General features: G+C 46.3%; 1 protein-coding gene across 4 annotated transcripts in view; it reads left to right on the forward strand.

Moving 5' to 3' along the window:
• The window catches only part of ATXN1 (ataxin 1), a 477765-nt gene that overhangs the window by 185280 nt on the left and 276545 nt on the right, over positions 1-15940 (forward strand). For 3 of the 4 annotated variants that reach the window (XM_075532432.1, XM_075532414.1, XM_075532423.1), the window contains one exon: positions 14359-14459. The exons of the other annotated variant lie outside the window; for it this stretch is intronic. The gene's annotated coding sequence lies outside the window, so the exon portion shown is untranslated. The remainder of the gene's footprint in view (positions 1-14358; positions 14460-15940) is intronic. 4 annotated transcript variants of the gene reach the window in all.

Consider the following 15940-nt stretch of genomic DNA (forward strand, 5'->3'; position numbering starts at 1 on the left):
GGTGCCTCTGAGAAGGAAATGGACATTAGTCCCAGGTTTTGGTTTGGAGTCCACTTTGGGGAAGTGACTGTGGATGAGCTGGGGGGTCAGGGGGTGGGGGCAGGGTTAGGCTTAGGTTAATCGGAAACTGCACTGATTCCTCTCTGCTTGCTGGCCTGCCCCTGCCCCTCTGGTTGTAGCTTCCTGCTACAATGGGGCCTTGTAGTATAGCTGTTTCATTTTGTGAGATAGTCAACCAGATGAAGCCAAGGGACAACTTGGGAGAAGTGGGGTTCTTGGGGGCGGTGAGTTTCTCAGCTCCATTCTCTCCAGTCACACTTGCAAATAGATGCCAGCTGGCAGCCTCTGTGTGCACAACACAGGAGCAGAGCCGATCTCACCCTATCTGTGAAGCAGGCTCTGGCTCGGGGGCCCGATGTGGTGTCTGGTCCATTTCCACCTCCATCTCCACTGACTCTCTCCTCAGGAAGATAGACTCCCAGGCTGCCTTTGTTGTGCTCATGATAAGGCTGCTCTGTAGAAACGGTAAGGAAAACTAAGGTGCCCACCATGTATCAGCTCTGTGTGTGGTCTGGGCCGCATAATTATGTGTCATTTAATTTCAGCACTGCACCAAACTTCTGAGATGAAAACCAAGCCCCCAAACAAACTCACTGCCATCATGTCAATGCTGACTCCGTGTGGTTTTTCTGAGACTGTAAATGTTTACGGGGGGTAGAACGCCCAGTTTTCAACCCACGGAGGTGCTGATGGTTTCAATATGGCGACCATGAGGATTGCAGCCCAACTCATATCCAGTGCATCACTGCCACCAGGGCCCCTACCTTCTGAGACAGGTGTTCATCCATCTGCTTATTCATTAAGGTAATTGTCTAATTGGGAGAAAGATAGTGCTTTCTACTCCCATAAAGAGTTACAGTCTCTGAAACCCACAGGGCAGTTCTGCCTTGTCCTGTAGTGTACCAATGAGTCCGCATCAACTCTATGGCAGAGAGAGTTTTTTTGGGGGGGGGGCTTTTTTTGGGGGGGGAGGTTGAGAGCTGTTGATTTTTATTGTGGTAAAATATATATATAACAGCAACAATTTACCATGTTGCCATGGTCATTAGGTGCTATTGAGTTGGTGCCCACTCACAGCAGATATTCAGCAGAGCAGACGTCTGTCAACAGAGCATCCTCATGGCCACTGCTGGGCTTCATCCCACCGCGATGCAGTCCATTTCCTGGGAGCCTCCTCTCCCGTGATAATAACTCGTCCAGAGCAGGAGAGGTTTAGTCTGTCCATCTTCCTTCCCAAGGAGCCTTCTGGCCACCTTTGTGCTGAGACAGATTTGTTCACTCTCCCAGCAGTTCATGGTACATTTGATATCTTTAGCCAATGCCGCCATTCAGAGGCATGTGCGCGTCTGTTCTTCAGTCTCCTTTTTGTTTTGTACCGCTCCCCCACCCGTCTGAGGCCATTGGACATCCTATGGTCTGGATGGAGCAGAACTCAGTCCACGGAGTACATCTTTACATTTGAGTGTGTTCTTAAATGTGTGAGTCAATGCCCTGAATGACATGTACATGTGATACTGCCAACCCTCCCCAAGTCACAGTGTGTTTGTTTGTGTGTGTGTGTGTGTGTGTGTGTGTGTGTGTGTAGGGGAGGTGTTGGTGAAGTTGGATTAAGACTCGGTATTGACTCAGAACCTGACCGCTTCCCTTCCTTTTGCAGATGTGGGTATTTCACTTCTAAGGGAGCATGTTGGTCTGGAATCTTAAGGGAGAAACCAAAGGGAGGGTGCCGATGACGGATTTCCGGTATGGGTGAGTGCATGGTTGGACAGCTGTGATCTGCAAGGCATACACTTGGGCAACCAGCTTCTAGGATATGGACCCAGCTCTGTGGCACTGACCAGAGTCTCCTGAATTGACTGAGCTGCTTCTCAAGCCCAGACTCCAGGCTGCTGCTTCCCGCCCAGTTTCAAACCCAGCTGCTTCTCTTTGCTGCCCCTGGCAAAAGGAATTGCACTTTCCTGGTTTCCTAAGAAAATTTGAATCCTCTTGGGAGCCCAAATATTTAACTTCCAGCCTTCTTTCTCACAATGGCTCTGGCTCCACTGAAGTTCCCAAGACACTTCCCTTGACAATGAGAATCACATTAGGCTGCTCATCAGACGGACTACAGGGCCCTCCATCATGAGAGGCAATCTCTCCCAAGAAACCTTGCTCCTGGCTGGACTCTGCTGCCATCATTGTGACCAGCGAGAAGTGTGCCACGTGCCCGGCCAGGCTGAGCAGGGTGGAGGGGCATGGGTGAACACGCAGGTCTAATACCTTGGAGACATTCTCAGCGGACAACTTTCCCTTACAAAGCCCAGAGGAATTTTCCTCCTTCCACCGGAGGTGTTTTCAATCTCTACTTTGCTTCATGAGAAAGGAGGCCCGGCTCCCAACCCTGGCGGGCTGCCGTCAGCTGCTGGGGCTGCGTAGCCCAGAACAGTGGTGGTGGTGCCCCTCCCTGGGATGCACTGCGGAGGGGACCCCATTGGGTGCCTGGGGAAGCAGCCAGGGTCCCTGTGCCCCCTGTACCACTGGGCTGGGCTGGTGCCTGTTAACCAACCAGGACGCCAGTCAGGGTGAAGGAAGGCGTGCTCGGTGGCTGTGAGTACATGCTAGGAGTCGCTGAGAGGAGGATGTGAGTGGGTGGTCCAGCTTGTTCTAACAGCTCCTTTGCAAGATCTTTTAATAAATGTTTAGCTTTTTTGTCTCTGTGCTTGACAGAGGAGAGAGCCTGGCCCTTGATGAAAATTGGCTTTTATATCTGTTTTGCTTTGGAAAGGTCTGCCTTTTGACAAGCTGGTATAGTATCTGACATGACCTGCATGAGGTGCCAGGTAAAGAAATCATTCTGACCTTATTTCCTATAGAAGTTTAAAATTGGGGGATGGGGGAGGTGCTGAGTTGCCAATTAGTCTCTCATTAAACAGGTTCAAAGAGGCAGGATAATTTTCCTGAAAAGATAAGCTAGTTGCTGAATAAAAAGCCAGACATACCTTTAACATAGCATTGGAATGCAAAGTCATTTTAAAGAAAGGATTTTTTTTGTAGTTGTTAGAAAAGTACTGTGTTTGAAAAGGAACTTTTTATATCAGCGTGACAAAGAGAGCTTTTAAAACGAAATGATTTTTATTATTTTTACCCATCTGGAAAGCTGTCTCCTAACCTGGAGTCTTGTCTGAGGTGAGAGACACAATTCTCGCTTCATAATGGTGAGGATCAGGCACCGGGACCCCACATAGCAGAGAATGGGCTGGACCTGAAAACATTATGCTGAGTGAAAACAAGTCTCTCTCTCTCTCTCTCTCTCTCTCTCTCTCTCTCTCTCTCTCTCTCTCTCTCTCTCTCTCTCTCTCTCTCACACACACACACACGAACTCTATTAAATGGTAACTCCTTGCATTCTGAAGTAGTTAGCGTTCCCTTAGCTGTCATTTTCATGGAGGCAGCTGGCTGGGGCTTTTACTCTGTAGCACCGCTGGCTAAATTCAAGTGGCTCACAAGGTAATAGACGAAGGCCAACAGTTTGTGTCACCCAGGGCCTGTATTGTACAATCCTACTCATGCCCCCTCTCTAGTAGAGGCCAGTGTCTAGAGAACAGCATTTATTTGGGTTACCAGGGTGGGGGGCAACGAGGCAGAAAGCGGGGGTCACTGTTTAGGGGATGGCCAAGCTGGTAAGCACGCATAATGTCACTGCATTGTACACGCGGATGATGTTGGAATAGCAAATGGCGTGTTGCACCTCTACGTACCAGCATGAAAAACAAAACAAAACTGAGTTGCTTTGTTTATCACACTTTTAATGGGAAATAGGAGGGGCATGGGTTTTGGAGAGCTCCCTTGACCAAGAGGAAATTCTGTCTCCTCAACCCCTCGCTGGCTGGGTTTGCTTATCCCAAAAGAGAAGGCACCTCGAGTGTGATATAAAGCGTACCTTAGCCCCACTCTAAATTAGAACAGGGGTGCATCTAATAAGAGGCTTGCATGACTTTATTGGAAATGTAAACATCTCAACGAGATGACAGGCACTAATGATGTATACGCCTTGCGTTATTTTCACCTTCGATAAACATTTCCGCTTTTCAGTCTTCAACTGTTTGGGTCAAACCCTCTACTTCTTCTTCTTTTTTCTCTGTTCTCACTGCTCATCCTTCAGCCATATCCCAAGGTGTTGCACCTTGCTGGTGTAGTGGTTCACGTAGGTGCCCATCAAAAAGTTACTGGTTGGAAGCCACCAGCCATTTCGAAGGAGAGAGATGTGGAAATCTGCTTCGAGGAAGATTCATCGTCTTGGAAACTCACAGGGGCAGCTACACCCTGTCCTGTAAGGTCACTGTGAGTTGGAGATAATGTGTCCGTCCGGGTAGATTAGAGAAACCAATCCAGAGACAGCCATATGTTTCCAAGAGACAGCTTAATGTCAACGAGCATTGTACATTGAGAAAACATGCCAGCCCAGTCCGGATCAAGTCCATAAGTCTGACATTAGCCTACATGTGCAATACGAGTCCAGAAATTCCTCTTTAGACTCATGCAGCATGTGCAAAGATCCCGAATGCAGGGAGATCACAGGCCGGTGGGGGGAAAGTCCTCTGGATCCAATGGCAGTGGAAGAATCTTCAGGGCTCAGGCTGCCGTCAGCCTGGCTCCACATGGCTTGTCAACAGGAATGTGCAAGCAGAGAGAGGGGGGGGGATTTTATATCGTAGCCCACCTCCCCCACAAAGAGAGGAAGTTCCCAGAATACTCATGAGAAGGCCACCCCACAAGGAGTCATTATCAGGATGTGACTTGATTGACAGGCTAGACCCCACTTCACTCTTAACATCCTCAAGTTGACAAGAGATTATGTAACTACCATAGCCGACGCAAAGACATCTTGATTATTGGTTTTGTTTGTTTGTTTGTGTTTTTGCAGGGGGGTGGGATGAGGTGGCTGAACCGATAAGAACCAAACCAGAGTGGTGATGGAGTTCCGAAAATCGATCAATTCAGAATAGTGGTTACTACCTGTAGTGAGTGCTCTTTGGAAAGGGAGTGGACACGACCACCGACCAAGCCAATATGTTTTCCAGACCCTTGTCCTGACTTCGTTCTTACAAAAGACAAAAGTTCCTCTCCAGAATAACTTCGACTCCGGCTCTGGTTTTCTGTCACATGTTCCCGTGCTGACATAAAGTCTGCCCATTGTATTCTTAGCATCTCTTCATGCCCTTTATCTATTGGTTAGATAGATAGATAGATAGATAGATAGATAGATAGATAGATAGATAAGCAGGGAAAGAGAGAGAGATCTGAAAGGAAGATGGAGATCTGACTGATTTGGAGATCAAAATTTGAGCCAGGATTCCAAACCCAAGAGCCTGGCGGTCTGACCTTGGCTGCATAGAAAAGGAAGGTGACCCTTGTCTAAGTCTAAGTGCAGCGAAACCTAAGTGGTAAGTTTGTGTGTTTTTATTTCTCTGTCTCTGAAAAATAAAATTGCTTCTCTTAAAGAAAAATGAAGCCTATTCGCACAGACTTTCGTTATCTATGTTTTCTGTGCTTCTTTCCAGTATCAAAGGAAATGAAAACAAAACCTCAATTTGGCCTGGTTTTATGTCCTTCACCTTTGTGCCGTTTCTGTTCCAAAAGGGGCAGTTGGGTGACCTCATTGCGTCCCAGACTTTCTTGGACCCCCCGGGAAGTCACCTTGTTCAACAACTGCATAACAACTGAAGCCACATGCAGCCTTCTGGTCACCACCCTTGTCTGTCAGGTTGCCATTCTGTGGTGACTTGTGTGTTGCTGTGAGGCTGGAAGCTATGTCACTGGTATTTAGTCCAGTCAACTAGGAAAAGCCCCCATCCTGCTCTCACTGAGTTCATGTGACTCTCCACGGCCTGACAGGGTGCAACAGAATTGCCCCATGAAATGTATGAGACTGTAAAGTTTGAAGGAAGCCAACTTTCTAAGCCTTCTATCTATCTTTTATATCTATCTATCTATATATATATATAATTATAAGCAATCTGGTTTTATCGCTCTAGACAACCCTGTCTAACACATACTTCAAAGTGACTGGTGGGTTAAAACTACCAGTCTTTTGGTTGACAGCCCACGGCACTACCAGGACTTATTTGGTCCAGTTGAGGCTGTTATAAAATGTCATATTTGAAGGTGGGAAGATGAGTTTATCTTTAGAGGTTGTGCCCATGTAAAAGTAGGGCACATCTGTCTACTTCTCCTCTGTATACATGGAGTTGCAATGCCAACAATGATGCATAAACTTTGAAATGATAGCAAAGACTTTAGAGCTTCATACCGTGTGCCTTTTGAGAGTAATCAGTGGCCCTGCAGTGGGGTGTACCCTGCGTGCCCACTGCAATGTCTGCCGTTCGACCCCACCAGCTGGAGAAAGATGGGGCTGTCACGTCTGACAATCTCAGAAATGCTCCAGAGTAAGTGTAGGTAGTCTGTGCTACAGGGTACCTCTGTCTCGTGATGGACGTGAAAGCAGTGTGTTTGGATTTCTGGGTTTTTTGTCTATAAAATGAAAACTCTAGTTTCAAAGAAAATAGGTCTCCTTCTTGATTTTTAAATGATCTTAGAAGGTTTTTTGTTTGTGTGGTTTTTAAGATAGGGTGCTGTATTGCAAGGAAGGTAGCCAGGCACATCCATTGTGTAGACAGGTTGGCACTGTTGTGTGTAATGGTGACTGTACCTCGGCGCCCATCAAGTCATTCTTGGCAGTTCTCTGGAGTTAAAAAACAACACACGGCCTTTTATACATATATACGTGCTATTGAGATGTCTGTGAGTGTGCATCATGATGCCCCGTGTCTATGGCCAGGCATAATGTCCCAGGCTCAGAGGATTCATCTAGAAACATGTAAAGATGGCGGTGTGAACAACCAGTCTGTGTGGGAATAGAACTCGCAGTGAACATGAAAAATGTAAGGCAGAGCTGGCTTCTACTTCCTTAGACCCTGGCGGCGCTCCCTGCCACTCAGATTTCTTGTCGCTGGGGTACTGGCGGCATTAGAAGGGGAGGCAAAACTCCCCGTGGATCCCAGGGCTTCTCCGAAGCAGCTGGGAAGAACTTATGTTGGCCAGGGTCCTGGAGGTTGCCTGGTCCTCGGAGTTCCATGAGCTGAGTCTACGGAATCAATACCTCACCCAGCGCTTGTCCCAAGAATGCCCAGCGAGGCTTGGTATTTTCAGACTAATTCTCAGACAGGAAAATATGCAGGACGTCTTCTTTTCTAAAATAGTTTCAACTTGTTTTATGTAATGCTGAGGCATCTGGAAGTGAAAATGCTAGGAGTTTCATTTCGCTAAAAATGGAAAGAAAATGTTCGACTTCAACCTTTTCACATGAGCTCACGATTAATGACATTTCCACCCTCGTCTTAAAGAGTAGCCAAGTGGGTGTGCCCGTTGATACGGCAACTGTGTTTCCTGCAGTGTTATACTTGCAAACAACGGTGCAGGCTATGAAGCCCCCCTAGCGCTGGCCCAGCACGGCATGGAGCTGCTGCTTCCAGGAGCTGATAGACCTGCGGAGCGCCTCACAGAAGCGACTTCTGAGCCGATCCACAGCAAGAAGGGGGTTTGAATGATAACAGTTATAGGTCGAGAGAACAGCACACAGATAGGTGGATTTTGCCTTGTGTTATGAACTCTCGCCAGGTTTTATGACACACAGACGGGCTCACGACACAAACACAGGTGTCATACTAAGGAAATTAGCAGTACATTTTGTCAAATGTGTCCATTCTAATTTCCCATCTTATGATCATACCTATAATTATGTTTTACAGAGTATCGCACCTGCTTTATGTTAAACTGGTGTCATCGTGGCCAATGACTAGAATTCTAATTCCCTTTAAAAGCATTCCAAAAGAAAACCTGGAAAGCTCGGGGGGCAGTGGCTCCAGTGGTGGCGGCGGAATCATTCGGGAAGCATTGTTGAGAAAGGCTGCGTGATGGGAAGGTCGTGGCCACTGTTACAGAACCGCACATGCAGAAATGGTTGCAGGGGTGTATGCCGTGTCCTGTGTGTTTTTATCAAAATGACACACACACACACACACACACACACATCAAGAAGTTTCATATTCTAATGGCGTATAGTAGTATTACAAGTTACCAGTTCAGGAGTTCCATAATAATTTGGCATAGTTGTTTTCATTTAATTTCAGTCATTCTGAATCGGAATAGCATCTGATTGACCACATAGGAAATATGCTTGTTATTAATGCCAGCCATTTTAGGAAGATATTGCTTAGACAAAGGACAGTTCTGCTCTGCCCTGCAAGGTCGTGAAGAGGTGAAATTGGGTCAGTGGGAGGGTTTTGTGGGGGGAGGGTGGGTCTGGGTTCATTAGAGAAATAGTTAATACATGTTTAAAAAGTCACCTGGCTCTGTCCAATAATTTTTTAAAAGTGGATGAATTGCCTGCTTAGAAAAATAAATAATTTATTTTATTATTCAGTATTTGCCCTAGGTGAAGTGCAATATTTGTTACTTCTGCCATTTAAACTTTATAAGCATTTTGGCATAGAAATACTTCCTTGCTGTTGATGCCTCTGTACTTCTACACATAGATTCCAAGTGACTCAAACAGCTATTTGCCCTTCAGCTATCGTGCATAAGGCTTTTGCTTTGGGTGTCGTGGTTATGCATGGGCCTGCTAACCATAAGGTCAGTAGTTCAAAACCCCCAGCTGCCCAGCAGGAAAAAGACGGGCCTTCCTATTCCCATCGAGTTAACAGTCTGGGAAACCGCATGGGGCAGTTTTACTCTGTCTTACAGGGTCACTAGGGCATCTACTTGATGGCAGTGAGTCTAGATTTGGGGGGGTAGTCCTCTGAATAGCTCCTTAGCCATCCCAGGGCCTTACCAAATTGCCGTATCATTAATGTTTTCATAGGGAGAAAAAAAAGGCAATTAAAGTGAAATTTGAAACAGAAATAAAAAAAATTCAATGTAGTTGCCTTAACAGACACAATGACAGTGGTGGTGACTCTAAAATGAATAGGAACAAAATTCCCTTTGGGACAGTGCACCATATTCTGACCCTGCGAGCTTGTCCGTGTTGTCTGGTGCTAGGGAGCCAACTCTGACTCACGGCGAGGGCACAGAGCTGCCCCCGGAAGCTTGGCCAGAGATAGGAAGCGGATCTGCAGGTCTGTCCTCTTGTGGAGCCTCTGACGGTCATATTGCCAGTCTCCCGGGCGATGTATTCAATATGCCTACTGTACAGGTGAATTTTTAACCATTATGACTCAACATTGAAATAGAAGACACCTGCATTTTAAATGCACAACGCTTAGAGTTTTGCGTGTGTGTGTGTGTTTGTGTCATGTGTGTATGGCTTGTCAAAAGTTATTGGCAAATTCCATTCTGAATGGTGGCAGTGAGACTATGTATGTCAGAGTGGAACTGGGCTTCATGAGACTTATCATGGCTGACCTTTCAGTAGTGGATCGCCAGGTCTTTCCCCCAAGACCACGCTGCTTGGGCTCAAACTGCAAACCTTTCTGTTAGCAACGAGCGTGTTGACCATCAGCCTCTCCCCGAGGCATCTATTTCCGCCTATGATTTATGTATGGACAGCCAGCACATATTTCTTCTTTCCTACGTCTTACAAATATTTGTCCTGCTGATTAGGCGTCAGTCGGCGGTGCTGCACTCTGGGGGCTCTGCCTTACCTGTGAGGGAGGTACCTTGTCAGCTGCGGGAGAGGTGGACTTGCTTAAGAAGTAAGTACAGGGAAACAGGATAACTACATGAATCGGCAGAGGTACAAGGTCCATGGCAAAATGGAAAGGAGGGCTGCCTCGGCTTCTTAGAGGCGGGGTAGAAAGGGGGAACTGATTACAGGAATCTACGTATAGCCTCCTCCCTGGGGGAGGAACAGCAGAGAAGAGGGCCGGGGGAGGCATTGGACAGTGTAATATATGACAAAATAATAATAATATATGAATGATGAAGGGTTCCTGAGGTGGGGGAGTGGAGAGGGAGGGGGAAAATGAGCAGCAGATATTAAGGCAAATGTTTTGAGAATGATTATGGCAACAAATGTACCTATGTTCTTGCCCCAGTGGATGGATGGATGGATTGTGATAAGAATTGTACGAGCCCCCAATAAAATGATTTTTTAAAAAAAAGAGTCTTCAGAGAAGATCCATCTTGCCCAGGCAAGGACTCTTTCCAGAAAATAGGAGAGGAGAAGTGGAGACGCCATCATGAAGAAATGGGGGTTCAAGCCGGGCCTTGGAGCGTGAGCCGGGTTTTCCATTTGCTGAGGAGGGAAGGCCTGCTCCTCAGAGGCATGCAAAGGCCCCGGGGCCTAACCAGTAGAGTGCAGACAAACAGCTGCATCATTCTCTTAGTCACTTGGTGTGGTCAGAACCGAAATACCACAGGTGGGTGGCTTTCAGAAACAGAAATTAATTTTCTCACCATGTTAAAGGCTGAATGTGCAGGCCCAGGGTGCCCGCTCCAGGAGAGGCTTCCTCTCTGAGTGGGCTTGGGGGAAGGCGCGTGTTTTCAGCTTCTGCTCTTGTCTCCTTGGCGATCTCCAAGTGGTGGTGCACCTGTCTTCCCAACCAGGCTTGTGCGGCCTCTTTTATATCTCCGAAAGACAGTGTGAGACACACCCTGCATGAATAATGCCTCCTTGGTGTGCTGAAGCAAACCCATGCTCAGACGGGATTCTGTTGTCGTTGGTCGGTGCCAATCCAGTGGGTTCTGACCCATAACAATTCTATGCACCACAGAACAAAACACAGCCCCCACCTCACAATCGTTCCTGAGCCACAGCCCATTGATGCAGCCGCTGTGTCGGTCCACCCCTGCCTCTGCTTCGCTGCCCCTCTAATTTTCCAAGCATGATGTCATTTGCAATTTCAAAGTATGTGAGATGAAGTCTCACCATCCTTGATGCTAAAGTGTGAATATAGCCCCAGATATTGAGGTTAGGGTGGACAATACATATTTAGAGGCAGGGAGGAGGGAGTTTATACACACACACACACACACACACACACACACAGTGGAGAAATAAATATGTGAGCCATAAATAAATATATTGGTGTCCTGATTGTTCATACCTATTTTGTGTTAAAAGTCTTAAAATATGTAGACATCAATACTCAATTTTTAAAAGTTTCTGTGTTCTTAAATTGTATTCCTATTAATAATTTTTTTAAAATCCTTGACTTTGACCCCTTTATTTAGAGATTCACACTTAACTCCTGACTTTATTATGTGTCTTCTTTCTGAGGAGACGTCTCCATTTAGACAGGACTTTGGCTTTCAGCTTTAATGTTTTAGCATCTGGATTTGGGGTCCTTTGACATTTCCGATTTACTGGTATAGTCCACCGGCAATACATTTGGCTGAAATATAAGCGTGCTGATTTCAGTGTAGCTTGGGAATTAAAATAAAAAGAGAGCCAGATCCCCAAATCGAAATGCCACTATGCACTTCCACTGTGGGACAAGAAGATGGTGCTGGTTTGAGATTTCACGTCGTACAGACGTGTTGAGCGCAGGAACCATTGTGGAGAGGTCACACAGTGCTGACATGTGAGCCTCTGTGGACACAGGGGTTTTGGTTAAATGCTGGCATGGACTAGCTGAATGAACACTTAGTTTATTGTTGGTAATCGAGAGGCCACCGTGATCCTTGCCTCTGTATTCATTTCTTGTGCTGCCAAGGCATGCTACAGGACCCACGTTGCATGGCACGTTACAATGATACTAATTTTGCAGGCAGTATTTCAAATGCCAGCAGGGTCACTCATGGTGGGCAGGGCTCAGCAGAGCTTCCTGACTAAGATCAACTAGACAGAAAGATTGATGACAGACAGAAGATCCCTGCTAAAGGCCAGGGCGGGTAATGCTCTGGTTAGAAGACACTTGGTATGCACGTTGTCTGCAACCGTGTCCCCTAGCACACCAACGGTCATGACGACAAGGACAGCCCTGGCAACCAGCCATTCCTTTGTGTGCCGGTTGCCAGGAGTTGAAGCCCACTCAGTAACAACCAACCGTAGCAATGACCAGTGAGTAAAGTGTGTGAAGCCCGTAGCCAAACCAGAATCCTACTGCTGTTGAGTGGATTCTGCCTCCTAAGGGACCTGTAGGGCAGAGTAGACCTATCCCAATGGGTTTCCCCAAACGAACTCTTTGCCTTTACCACCTTTCTCCCTGGGCGTGGGTGGTGGGTTTGAACAGCCAACCTGTTCGATTGCTCCGCCCACCGTGCGATCAGGGCTCCCTGTCTCATAGTAAGCACTTGGTAACTTGACTGACGACTTGGCATCCCAGTGATGCCGTATCTTCCCCGAGGTCTCGGCTGGGAGGCTCACACAGCTGCTGAAGGGCAAGGCTGTCAGGACGCATTGATGCGCTGAGGGTGCATGGCCACATAGCTGGGAGGAAAGAGGGAGAGGTGCCCCGGGTCAGCCAAATTTCTGACATTTCCTCGAGAAGAAATTCCATGTTTGTGAAATGTAGTTTACATCGTTATATAAACCCTTCCGTTGTAGTTGTGCTTCATGTCTCTGAAGTCTTGGAATTATTAGGTGAGAAAGAAGCAGCCCGAGTTCAATGGCAACGCTTCTAAGGTCTGGGGATGAGACGATAGCAAACCTTCACCTGAAAGGGCCTGCTAGGTCCACCTGCTTGACTGAGTTCAAGAATGACGTGTGCTATTCCTCTGGTTCTTTGAGGCTGCCTCAGCCCCCGCTGTCATGACCCCAGTCCTGCCTTTCAGCTCGGGCTAGACCGGAGTATGTGCACAGGTAGAGATAAGAGTTCAGGACACACGTAATCCAGGTCAGATAAACCCCTCAGGAACAGGAATGGGAGGAGCAATACCAGGAGGGTAGGGAGAAGGTGGGAGGAGGAAGAGGGCAGGAATGGGGTAACCTATCACAATGATTGACACATAACCACAACACCCCTCCCCCTCCCAGGGGGATGAACAACAGAAACCATGGGGGGAAGGGAGACAGTGGTTGGTGTAAGATATGAAAATAATAATTTATCATTCCTTAAGGGGTCATGAAAATGGGGGGAGGAGCTGATACCAAGGGCTCAAGAGAAAGTAAATGTTTAGAAAATGATGATGGCAACATATGTACAAATATACTTGATGCAATTGATGTATGGGATTTTATAAGAGCTGGAAGAGCCCCCAATAAAATAAATTTTTTTAAATGTGTGTACAAGCAGCCATCTAGCTCAGAAGCAACAAAGCCCACATGGAAGAAGCACACCAGCCTGTGTGACCATGAGGTGTCAAAGGGATCAGGTCTCAGGCATCATCAAAACAAAAAATCATATCATTTTCAATGAGGGGGGGAGTGCAGAGTGGAGACCCAAAGCCCATTTGTAGGCTACTGGACATCCCTTACAGAAGGGTCTGAGGGAGGAGAGGAGCCAATCAAGGTGCAGTGTAGCAACGATGAAACATACAACTTTCCTCTAGTTCCTAAATGCTTCCTCCTCTCCTCTCCCCCATTATCATGATCCCAATTCTACTTTGTAAGTCTGGCTAGACCAGGGGATGTACACTGGTATAGATAGGAACTGGAGGCACAGGGAATCCAGGGCAGATGATCCCTTCAGGACCAGTGGTGTGAGTGGCGATACTGGGAGGGTGGAGGGAGGGTGGGTTGGAAAGGGAGAACCAATTACAAGGATCTACATGTGACCTCCTCGCTGGGGGACAGACAACAGAAAAGTGGGTGAAGGGAGACGTCGGACAGTGCAAGATATGACAAAATAATAATTTACAAATTATCAAGGATTCATGAGGGAGGTGTGAGTAGGGAGAGAGGGGAAAAATGAGGAGCTGATGCCAGGGGCTTATGTGGAAAGCAAATGTTTTGAGAATGATGAGGGCAATGAATGTACAAATGTGCTCTATGCAATTGATGTATGTATGGATTGTGATAAGAGTTGTATGAGCCCCTAATAAAATGATAAAAAATAAATAAAATTAAAAAAAGAACCAGCCAGAGATCCCTTTTATCACCACTCTGATGCAGTATTGTGCTGGAAGTCTTAGCTAGACCTATTAGACATCAAAAGGAAATCAAACACATCCAAATTGACTAAGAAGTAAATTTTTTCTATTTGCAGATGACGTAATTCTATATGTAGTATGCTTCAAATAAAAATAATGTGTGTGTGAGAGAGAGAGAGAGAGAGAGAGACTGCAAATACAGTCACGTGCCTCTTCCGAGCGGCTTCCGTCACTGGATGAAGGCCACAGAAAACTGCCTGACTCAGTGTAATGTCTTTATCATTACAGCTCCGGGCTTTTGACGTTGGCTTTCTGTAGCGACTTGAAGAGACCGGCTGGAATGAACTGACAGCGGGCTTTTTCCCACTGTGATGCAAACACTGGCACAGGTAGACATCCCCATTGTCCGTGGTCAGAGAGAAATGTCATTTGACCGTGAGGTCTCCATGCACACGTGCAGAGCATCAGCCTCCACTTATAAGCATATGTTTGTACATGTACACAATCTTCATCTACTTCTTTCTATCTCCTTCATAAAATTGGGGCACTCACCTTCTTGTGAGAAAGAGAAGAGCTTTTACTTATTTGGGGATCATTGACAAGACTCGATCAGGAAGGGTTTTTCTGGGGATGAGTGTAATGCAGTGTTTGACAACCTCACATCCTCCTCCTAGCAACTTAGCCAGGAGCATTGTTACATATCCACAACATGAGTTATGGTGGTGGTCTATTATACTAGTGACTAAGTGACCCCAATTTCATTCCGTTGATTCCCCTCCATTTGGACTTTGAAGCTGTTCCTGATTTGCTTGCCATTGTGTTTCCAGAATGTTCTTAAAGCTCTCCATTCTTCCCATTGTTCATGGATCCTTTAGAGATATCTCATCAGTGAACTGCTAAATATGAGCACTTCGATGCTTGTTGCCAAATTGCCTTTCAAAAGATGATGTAAGTTTATTTTGCTAGGAGCTGTGTTTAAGGGTACCTACTTCTATCTAATATTGACAAGTCTGGGAATTTAGGGGCGTGGGGAGAAGGTCTTTTCCAGTTGGTTATAAGAAATAGTGTCTCCATTTCAAAAAATTGGTATTTACTTGTAAATTTTGAAGATTCTTCCTTCTGCAGCCCCTTGCACACTTACAATTTACCAGATTGTGACATTTGAGAAATAATACTAAATCAATGAGTGGAAGATTGTTCGGGAATTTCAGTTTTCCTAGTTTGGCCAGGTATTTCTAGACAAACTCCAGATTACTAGAGAGGAATAGTTTTTGACGAAGAAGTTAATTCATCATTTCTTGAACTGGGTAAAAAAAGGTGTTAATAAGCATCCTTCATTCAATATATTTCTGAACTTCTGCTGCTCTTATGTTCAATGTGTGTGTGTGTGTGTGTGTGTGTGAGTGTGTGTGTGTGTGTGTCCATCATTGGGTGTGGTTAAATAAGGTCTGTTGCAGAGTTTGAACAACATAGTGGGTGGGATGGAGGTTGGCAGCTGCCTGGGTTTGGCAAACTCCAGCTCTGTTGTTGTTGACACATAATCTCGGGCAAGGTACTTTGTATCTCAATGTGTGAGTGTGCAAAATCTGGAGAAGAACCGTTCTCGTGGCTTACCGTGCTGTTTGAAGTGAACCTGGGAGTCAGCTGAATTCACCCCTGTGGCTCAGTTTTCAGCCCAGTGATAGATCTGTATGATGACCTGTGACCTCAGGAAGATGTACACTCCAGAGAACTGGCAACCCTTCTGGATCCAAGGGCAACTTCTGCTCAAGGACAATGTTCTGAGTTTAGGAAGGGATGGAGTAAAAACTGGAAACTCTCAGGGAAGAAGCAGGGTATACAAAGTGGGGATTACTGTCAACGTCATAAA

This window comes from Tenrec ecaudatus, chromosome 1 (assembly GCF_050624435.1).
Source record: "Tenrec ecaudatus isolate mTenEca1 chromosome 1, mTenEca1.hap1, whole genome shotgun sequence".
Taxonomy (NCBI): Eukaryota; Metazoa; Chordata; class Mammalia; order Afrosoricida; family Tenrecidae; genus Tenrec; species Tenrec ecaudatus.